Consider the following 11,072-nt stretch of genomic DNA (forward strand, 5'->3'; position numbering starts at 1 on the left):
GGTAGGGGTATTGAGTCTGAGTGGGGGAAGGTGTCTTCAGGATTTCTTCCTCTCTGTGTGAGGAGGCCGCAGCAGAGGGGCCTGAAGAAGACCTCAAGGCCTCAGCTAAGAGACCAAGGAATGAAGCCACTGGGGCTAGGTGTGCAAATATACTATGAGCAGGAGCCCGAGATCCTGAGTCCTTGAGTGTACTACCCCAGACTGCACTGCGCTGGCTATGCACCAAGCTGGTGCATAGGGCAGCTTTCCCCAGTGGAGCCTGTCAGGTAAAGCTTCTGTAATTGTAATTGCCTAGGGACAGACCTGCACATTCATGTGGAGATTTTATAACCACAGCCAGACTCCTCATTGTTAGGGTAGACTCCTCATTATTGTTAGGGTGAATCAACTCCAGCCCATGTTTGTTCTTTCTGGTATCAACCACTCAAGTTTTGAAGTCCCTAGAGAGAGTGTCAGGAGGACCTAAGGTAGGTCAGGGAACCACCCCTCACCCAGTTAGCAGTCCCACCAGAACAGCATCAATGGGGAGGAGAGAATTACCTCAAATAAAAATCAAGTGCTATTGTAAAAAAAAAAAAAGTGGAAGAGACGCTAGACAGGTCTAGGATGTTGGATGAGACAACATCTAGGCACTATCCACACTCAAGTATCTGCCTTCCTAGAAAAATCAAAGCAAAACCAACTGTAGAAAAAGTCTCCCTTTAACTTGATATCTATTGCTCACCCTTATCTGAACAGCCAGGCTTCCAGAAATAATACTCCATACTCACTGTCATGTATTTATTCATCTCCCAACTCACTGAAGTCTGGTATCAGCTCCCTCCAACCTCCAGAACTTCCTTTACCAAGCTCCCCAAGGACCTCACTGTGGTTAAAGCCCAAGAACCTTTATCTATTTTGGATGACCTCCTCTCTCTATTTGACTCTGTTGGCCACGCTCTGTTTTTTGAAACTATCTAAACCCTTGATTCCCCTCCTTCCTCCCAGACTATTTTTCCCAGTCTCTTTTGTTGTTGTTTTGTTATTCAGCCCACTTGCACACTCCTTGTTATATCCAGTTTCCCAGCAGGACAGTGATTAAGAGTGCTGAGTGTTGAGTTAGCCCATGGGGTTCAAATTCTGGCTCTACCCACCACTCACTCCCTGAGTGACCGTGGGAAAACTACTTAAGCTTTCATGTGAGCTTCCTTATCTGTTAAAGTGGAACTGCTCACAGGATTGAAGCGAGATGGAATGAAATAATGCTTGTAAAGCATCTAAAACAATGTGGGCACACAGTAAGCACAACCTGATAAATGGTGGCAGTCACTGTGTATTCAGAGCATCCACCCTTCTCGTGTTCACATCTGTCACAACACTTTTTTTCTTAGCCTCACATTAGTTTGTAAGTTCCTTATAGGAAAGTACTGTTGTCATTAAAATACCAGGTCCCTGGCACAAAGCCTGGCTCGGAGTAGATAATAAATACATATTGGGTGAAGGGGAGAGATATGGGGTCCATGCTGAGGGGAATATTAAAGTAAAGTAGGCATGGTTATGCAAGGTCTTCTGGGTTTCCCAAATAGTAACATAATGTTTTTTCAGTTAAATATTTGGTTATCATTTAAAATTTTTCATTTCCACTTGACAAATGTTCTGATCCCTTGTTCAAATAAAATTCAGGAGACTATCCAGACTAAAGCTTTTCCTTTTCTTTGTATTCGCATCACCACCAGCACTGCCATCGTCATCACCACCATCCTTGTCTTCAACTACTTCATGCAATAATTGAAAAAACACCTTCAACAATAAATCCCCATTGCAAGTTAGATCTCATAGGAAGCAGAATTGGAGCTGACATTAGCATGCAGGAAGTTACTGAAGGAGTGCTCTTGCATTTAACACCTGGAGAAGGGTGGGAAGGAAGCAGGGTTAGGGAGAGGGGAGGGTGGGCTGCAATGCAGTTGTACCAAGCACTCAGCTGGCCTCACCGGAAGCTCTGGAGTTGAAATAGTTCTTTGAAGTCCCAAATTGACTTCAGGAAGACCCAGTGGTGTGCTGGACCTGGCTCCTACCAGCTTGGAAAAAGCAATTGCATGCATCTCTTCTCAGATGTACGTTCATTGATTAAACATTTGTAGCTTGAAATGGGCTGAGATAGGAGCATTTACACTATAGAAATTGGCAAATGCTACCGATTAGGACTTTTTTTTTCTTCTTCAGAGAGCTGGTAGTTAACATAAACAGTCATTGGAGACAGGCTGCCTTGACAGGTGACTGTGACCTTGGGCGAGGTGGTGCTCTCCACAGGAAGCAATTCCTGAAGAAGACTGATAGTTCAGAGTTGTCAGCAGCAACCTGCCCTGCAGCTGGGAGACCATATCCTTCATTCCTGAAGGAGGGATATGGATGGCACAGCACAGCATCCACAGTCCCCACGATCTATTTGTGCTGCTATGAGAAAGCACAGAGATGACAATATTTCTAAGTTTTGTATGTGTCGTTTGACAGCAGTATTTCCTTTATCATTTAAAAAATTCCATGTAATTAATTGTTTTGTGTGTGTGTCTGTGTGTGTGTGTGTGTGTGACAGACATAGAGACAGAGGGACAGACAGGAAGGGAGATGAGAAGCATCAATTCTTTGTGTGGCACCTTAATTATTCATTGACTGACCCTCCATAAGTGCCCTGACCAAGGGTCTACTGCAGAGTGAGTGACCCATTGCTCAAGCTGGTGAGCCCATGCTCAAAACAGCAACCTCGGGGCTTCAAACCTGGGTCCTCTGCGTCCCAGTCCAATGCTCTATCCACTGTGCCACTGCCTGGTCAGGCATCAATTTTTTTTTTTTTAATAAACTTCATTTTTAGAACAGTTTTAGAAACCAGAAGAATTGCAAAGATAGTACAAAAAGTTTCCATAAACCCTCGTGTAGGGCAGATAAAATATATTATGCTCACTTTGTTAAAGATGGTGCTGCCCACATGGAGGCCTTCACCCAGGTGATATTGTATGTTGGGGGCGGGCTGTGGGCAGGCAGGATCCTTGTAGCCTGTGGCTTGGTTTTAGGACTAAACCTTTCCCACTCTTTTTGATGTGGGGTGGTACAGTCCCATCATGTCTCTGATAAGTGACTTTGTATTAGAGACTTCCCTATTTTGTATATTGGATTAAAGGTTTTGATTTCTTTTTTGTATTTTTCTGAAGCTAGAAACAGGGAGAGACAGTCAGACTCCCGCATGCGCCCGACCGGGATCCACCCGGCACGCCCACCAGGGGGCGATGCTCTGCTCCTCCGGGGTATCGCTCTGCGGCGACCAGAGCCACTCTAGCACCTGGGGCAGAGGCCAAGGAGCCATCCCCAGCGCCCGGGCCATCTTTGCTCCAATGGAGCCTTGGCTGCGGGAGGGGAAGAGAGAGACAGAGAGGAAGGAGAGGGGGAGGGGTGGAGAAGCAGATGGGCGCTTCTCCTGTGTGCCCTGGCCGGGAATCGAACCCGGGACTTCTACACGCCAGGCTGACGCTCTACCACTGAGCCAACCGGCCAGGGCCAGTTTTGATTTCTATACTATAAAATGGAGGCAGAACGGGAGCTTGCTCTTGGTTCCTGAGATTAGCATTAGAGAGCAGAGCAGAGAAAGGCCACATGGAAGAGGCCTGGAGAAGCAGCCAAGATGGCGGAGTGTTGAGTGAGAAGTCAGTTTGTGCGGAGTTTGTGCAGGGAGAAGGAATGAGATGGGGAACAGAGGTGAATAAGTCTGGTGAGCTAGGAACCTTTGATTCTAGGAAACTCAGATAAGTCAGTAGCTTGGTGATCACTGAATGTGAGTGGGTTTTGGAGCCCAGTGTGTGTTTTTACTTGCCTGCCAGGTGCAAGCTAGGATTAAAGATGATGGCCCACCAGTTTTTGGCTCTGTTGTTTCTTTGCTGACTGTCCAAATCCAATGTGAATCTGCGTGGTCCAGGCAGCTGTGATGGTAGCCGTGGCTCTTGGCTTTACACCTTGTTTCCCCTATTATTAACTTTTTACATTAATATGGCATATTTTTTATAATTAATGAAACAATAGTGATACATTATTATATAAAATTAATACTTTATTCAGCTTTATTAAATTTTTTTCCTAATGCCTTTTTTGTGTTTGAGAGGGTATCACAAAGGAGAAACTACTCAGCTCTAGGCACAGAATTGGCAATGGGCTGGCATTCTGCTGGAACAATGAGGAAACGGATGAAAAATCAAATATACTCTGCATACTTACCTGTGACTCGGATGAGGTAGATGAGGACCTCATCGGCTATTTGACTTGATAGAAACACCACTTTATCTTTAGTAATTCTAGGCCGACTCATGCTGAAGGAAAGGAACTTTGCCTGTCTCGTCAGCTTACTAATCTAAGCAAAGAGTAAAAAGAAATCTTTTAAAACCCTGTCTAAATAAAAGATAGTTATAGTGAAGAGATAAATAAGTGCATTATTTTCAAATGCAATACGATTAATAATTTACTTTGTACCTTTCTTGCCTTTAACAAAAAAAAAAACAGTAAAGTTTGATAATAATTTATAAATTAATATTATTTACAAGTTACCATGAGAATGATGTTAATATTTGGATCACCTGAAGTATTTTTATTGATATATAATCTCTTTTAGTACCTAATGTCAAAAAGTCTGAACATATAATTCACTTTGTTTTTATTATATTTTGAATAACAACTTTATTACTTTATAAAAATAATACATTTCTCATTATTGGAAACCCAACCAATACAGAGAAGTACAAAATTGAAGGTAAAAAATATAGAAAATCTGCCTGACCGGGTGGTGGCGCAGTGGATAGAGCATCGGACTGGGATGCCGAGGACCCAGGTTCGAGACCCCGAGGTCGCCAGCTTGAGCGCGGGTTCATCTGGTTTGAGCAAAAGCTCACCAGCTTGACCCCAAGGTTGCTGGCTCCAGCAAGGAGTTACTCGGTCTGCTGAAGGCCCGCGGTCAAGGCATGTATGGGAGAGCAATCAAAAAACAATTAAGGTGTTGCAATGCGCAACGAAAAACTAATGATTGATGCCTCTCATCTCTCCGTTCCTGTCTGTCTGTCCCTGTCTATCCCTCTCTCTGACTCTCTGTTTCTGTTTAAAAAAAAAAAAAAAAAAAAAAAAAAAAAAAAATATATATATATATATATATATATATATAAAATCTTGTCAACCAGAAATAATATTGTAAACATTAGCCAAACCCAATTCCAGTAATCTCTATCAATATGTGACATATACAATCAATAGACGTATAGAAATTATTTTATTAATGGATCAGAGAAGGGGAAAAAAATGAAGAAATTGCTTTATTTTTGATAGTTGTTTCTTGAACAAATATATGTATGTCCCTAAAATATTCTTCTAAAGCGGGGGGGTCATAATCTCAAGTGCCTTCAAGATCAGTGACAATATGACTTATAAAGAAAGCTGTAGACATTAAGTTGTTAGTATTGTTTTCAAAATAACAATCTCTTTATTTACATTGTCTATGTTATCACTGAGTGGGTCAAATTGGACAAAATATTTCCATACTCTCTGAGCCATATTCATACTATAGTTCTGTAAATTGTTACCCTTACAAAAATTAAAAACCAGATTAACAAGTTATAATCTATCTTTTAAGTGATGTATTTATTTTAAGATAATATGAAAGATTAAGAAATTTTTGTCTGTATGGCCAGTAGCTGCCACTATCATGGACAATTATATGCAGGTTCACATTAGATTCGGGCAGATGGTAAAGAGATAGTAGACCCAAAAAATGGTGGGCCATTCCTTTATTCTAGCCTTGCAACTGGCCAGTGAGTAAACACCAGCTGGAAAACACTTCCCTTTCCATTCAGGACACCCAATGCCACTGACTCATCTGGTTTTTCCTAGAAACAAAGACCCCCACCAGTCTTAGTCACCTCTGGTTCCCCATCTGCCAACATAGTTTCTTACTCTGCAAAACTGGCTTCTCTCTCCTTCCCTTCCACCTTGGTGGCTTCGGCTTCTCTTTATCTTTCTCCTTCTCCTCCTCCTCCTCCTCCTCCTCCTTCTCCTTCTCCTTCTCCTTCTTCTTCTTCCTCTTTCTAAAAAGCTACCTGGGCCCACATAGACCCTTCCTACAGCACACATTAGCATAACAATGTCCCTCCCAAGCAGGAATGCAATCTGAAATCAACTGCCCTGCTCTGAGGGCAAGCACACATGGTTGCCCAGTGCATTTTTTAACAATAAAAGTGAGCAAAGAGACCTGAAGATGGCAGCAGAGTAGGCGGACGCCCAGACGCCCAGCTCTCACCACCAAACTGGAATACAAATCAATTTAGGAAATATCAGCATGAAAAACCAACTCTGGACTATAAGAACAGCTCTCAAAAACCAAGGAGCAAAGAAGAAGCCACAACAAACCTGGTAGGGAGCGACTGAATCTCCCCTGCTTACAGGAACGGAGGGGGGGGGGGTGAGATTGAGAGCCCAGAGGGGATCTCACTCCAGGGAAAAGAGCAGAAAATACTGCTCACAGATACTTGCCTGGCGACCAGGGAGAGAGGTGTGTTGAAAAGACCAGCTTATCTCCCAAGTGGAAAGGAGAGAGAGAGGGACAGACTGTGAGGGGCTAAGGAATGCAGGAGACCACCTAAAAAAGCTGACTCATCTGTGCTGGAGGTGGCCATATATGGGGGAGGGACTGACCCTTCCAAAAAAACAGTACTGAATTGCTTCCGGATCAGAGATCTCCAGACATCTCTCCAGCTCCAATCAGTGCAACAAGACACAGCTGAAAACAAGAAGTGGGGAGGAGGGGCAGTAACTCAGGTCTCCATGGATATCTGAGATACACCTCCCCCTACTGAAGCTGAGGAAACACCCTGCCCCCAGAGAGATTAGTTGGTGGAAGAGGCCTTCAGAATCTCGGTTACACCCATTGCATTCCTGGATACAGTTTCAAGAAAGCCCCTTGCTGAGATCAGTAAACAAGACTATCACCTGTTAAGAAAACAAACAAATCAAGACTTCAAAACTGCCTAAATCCAAAAGTGGATTACAAATAATAGCTGATACCAACCCAAAAAGACCTAGAAATAACACAACTGAAAACTGGAGGCAGACAACACCAAGCCTAGACTCAACCAACTCTACAAACAAAACACCGACAATGAGAAGACAAAAAAGTGCAATCCAAATGAAACCACAAGAGAATCCTTCAGGAGATGAACTGAGTGATATGGAAATAATCAAACTTCCATATGCGGAGTTCAAAATAATGATTGTAAGGATGCTTAGGGATCTTAGAACAAGAGATGGTCATTATGAACACCTAAATAAATAAATAGCAAGTATAAAAAAGAATCAGTCAGAGATGACAAATACAATATCAGAAATAAAGACCACAATGGAAGGAATTAAAAACAGGATAGATAGAGCTGAGGATCAAATCAGCGAGTTGGAGGACAACTGGAATGAAGGCATGAAAACAGAGAAGAAAAGAGAAAAGAGACTCAAAAAGACTGAGGAAACTCTGAGAGAGCACTGTCACAACATGAAGAGAAATAACATCTGCATCATAGGGGTTCCTACAGAAGAAGAAAAAGAACAAGGGATAGAGACTTTGTTCAATCATATCATAGCTGAAAACTTCCCTAAAGTAATGCAGCAGAAACTCTCACAAGTCCAAGAAGCACAGAGGACTCCATTAAAAGAAACCCAAAGAAACCTACACCAAGACACATAATAATTAAAATACCAAAGCTAAGCGATAAAGAGAAAATATTAAAAGCTGCAGGAGAAAAAAAAGCTATCACCTACAAAGGAGCTCCCATAAGGATGACATCCGACTTCTCAACAGAAACACTTGAGGCCAGAAGGGAATGGCAAGAAATATTCAAAGTAATGCAGAACAAGAACCTACAACCAAGACTACTTTATCCAGCAAGGCTATCGTTTAAACTCAAAGGAGAAATAAAAAGCTTCCCAGACAAAAAACAACTCAAGAAATTCATTACAACCAAACCAATGCTGCAGGAAATGTTAAGGGGCATGGTGTAAACAGATCAAAGGGGGAAAAGAATATAGCAAAAAAGGAATACAGCTTTAAAGAATAAAATGGCAATAAACAACTACATATTAATAATAACCATAAATGTAAATGGATTAAATGATCCAATCAAAAGACATAGGGTAGCTGTGTGGATAAGAAAACAGGACCCTTACATATGCTGTCTACAAGAGACACACCTTAGGACAAAAGATACACATAGATTGAAGGTAAAAGAATGGAAAAAAACATTTCATGCAAATGGAAATGAAAAAAAAGCAGGGGGAACAATATTTATATCAGACAAATTGGACTTTAAAACAAAGGCTATAGTAAGAGATAAAGAAGGCCACTACATAATGATAAAGAGAGTAATCCAACAGGAAGATATAACTATTATAAATATCTATGCACCTAATATAGGAGCACTTAAATATATAAAGCAGACTTTGATGGATTTAAAGGGCGAGATCAACAGCAATACTATAATAGTAGGGGATTTCAATACCCCACTAACATCACTAGATAGGTCCTCAAGAAAGAAAACTAATAAAGAAACAGCAGACTTATTGGACACACTAGATCAACTGGATTTAATAGATATCTTCAGAACCTTTTACCCTAAAGCACCAGAATATACATTCTTTTCAAGTGCCCATGGTACATTCTCTAGGATAGACCATATGCTAGGGCACAAAAGTGGTCTCAACAAATTTAAGAAGATTGAAATAATATCAAGCACTTTCTCTGATCACAACGGCATGAAACTAGAAATGAAGCACAACAGAAAAGCTCAAAAATTCTCAAACACATGGAAACTAAATAGCAAGTTGTTAAATAACGAATGGATTAAGAATGAGATCAAAGAAGATATAAAAAAATTCCTAGAAATGAATGACAATGAGCATACTACAACTCAAAATTTATGGGACACAGCAAAAGCAGTACTGAGAGGGAAGTTCATAGCACTACAGGCACACTTTAAGAAGCTAGAAAAAGCTCAAATAAACAACCCTGCATCTAAAAGAACTAGAAAAAGAACAGCAAGTAAAGCTCAAATGTAGTAGAAGGGAGGAAATAATAAAGATCAAAGCAGAAATAAATGACATCGAAGATAAAGAAACAATTCAGAGGATCAATGAAACCAGGAGCTGGTTCTTTGAAAAGGTAAACAAGATTGATGAACCTTTAACTAGACTCACCTAGAAAAAGAGAGAGAGGACTCAAATAAATAAAATTAGAAATGAGAGTGGAGAAATAACAACTGACACAACAGAAATACAAAATATTATAAGAAACTACTATGAAGAACTGTATGCCAAAAAACTAGACAACCTAGATGAAATGGACAAATTCGCTGAAACATACAATCTTCCAAAAATCAATCTGGAAGAATCAGAAAACCTAAACCGACCAATTATACCCAATGAGATCGAAACAGTTATCAAAAAACTCCCAACAAAGAAAAGTCCGGGGCCTGATGGCTTCACAACTGAATTCTACCAAATATATAAAGAAGAACTAACTCCTATCCTTCTCAAACTATTTCAAAAAATTCAAGTGGAAGGAAGACTTCCAAGGTCCTTTTATGAGGTGACCATAATTCTGATTCCAAAACCAGGCAAACACAACACAAAGAAAGAAAATTATAGGCTATATCTCTGATGAATATAGATGCTAAGATCCTCAATAAAATATTAGCAAACCGGATCCAACAATATATGGAAAAAATCATACACCATGATCAAGTGGGATTTATTCTTGGGAGGCAAGGCTGGTACATATTTGCAAATCAATCAGTGTGATTTATCACATAAACAAAAGGAAGGAGAAAAACCACATGATAATTTCAATAGATGCAGAAAAAGCATTTGATAAAATCCAGCACCCATTCATGATCAAATCTCTCAGCAAAGTGGGAATACAGGGAACATACCTCAACACAATAAAAGCCATGTATGAGAAACCCACAGCCAACATCATACTCAATAGGAAAAAATGAAAAGAATCAGGAACAAGGCAGGGGTGCCCCCTTTCACCACTCTTATTTAACATAGTCCTGGAAGTTCTAGCCACAGCAATCAGACAAGAAGAAGAAATAAACGGCATTCAAGTTGGAAAAGAAGAAGTAAAACTATCATTATTTGCAGATGATATGATATTGTATATAGAAAACCCTAAAGTCTCAGTCAAAAAACTACTGGACCTGATAAATGAATTCAGCAAAGTGGCAGGATATAAAATTAATATTCAGAAATCAGAGGCATTTTTAAACGCCAACAATGAACAGTCAGAAAGAGAAATTAAGGAAACAATCCCCTTCGCTATTACAACCAAAAAAATAAAGTACCTAGGAGTAAACTTAACCAAGGAGACTAAAGACTTGTACTCGGAAAATTATAAAACATTGATAAAAGAAATCAAGGAGGATACAAACAAGTAGAAACATATACCGTGCTCATGGTTCGGAAGAATAAACATCATTAAAATGTCTATATTGCCTGACCTGTGGTGGCGCAGTGGATAAAGCATAGACCTGGAATTGCTGAGGTCGCCGGTTCAAAACCCTGGGCTTGCCTGGTCAAGGCACATATGGGAGTTGATGCTTCCACATCCTCCCCCCTGTCTCTCTCCTCTCTCTCTCTCCCTCTCTCTCTCTCTCTCTCTCTCTCTCTCCGTCTCTCTCTCCTCTCTAAAATGAATAAAAAAAAAACACAATAAAATGTCTATATTACCCAAAGCAATCTATAAATTCAATGCAATACTGATTAAAATACCAATGACATACTTCAAAGATATAGATCACATATTCCAAAAATTTATATGGAACCAAAAGAGAACACGAATAGCCTCAGCAATCTTGAAAAGGAAGAATAAAGTGGGAGGTATTACACTTCCGGATATCAAGTTATACTGCAATACCATTGTACTCAAAACAGCCTGGTACTGGCATAAGAACAGGCATATAGATCAATGGAACAGAACTGAGAACCCAGAAATAAACCCACACCTTTATGGACAACTGATATTTGAC

This window comes from Saccopteryx leptura, chromosome 4 (assembly GCF_036850995.1).
Source record: "Saccopteryx leptura isolate mSacLep1 chromosome 4, mSacLep1_pri_phased_curated, whole genome shotgun sequence".
In the NCBI taxonomy this organism is placed as follows: Eukaryota; Metazoa; Chordata; class Mammalia; order Chiroptera; family Emballonuridae; genus Saccopteryx; species Saccopteryx leptura.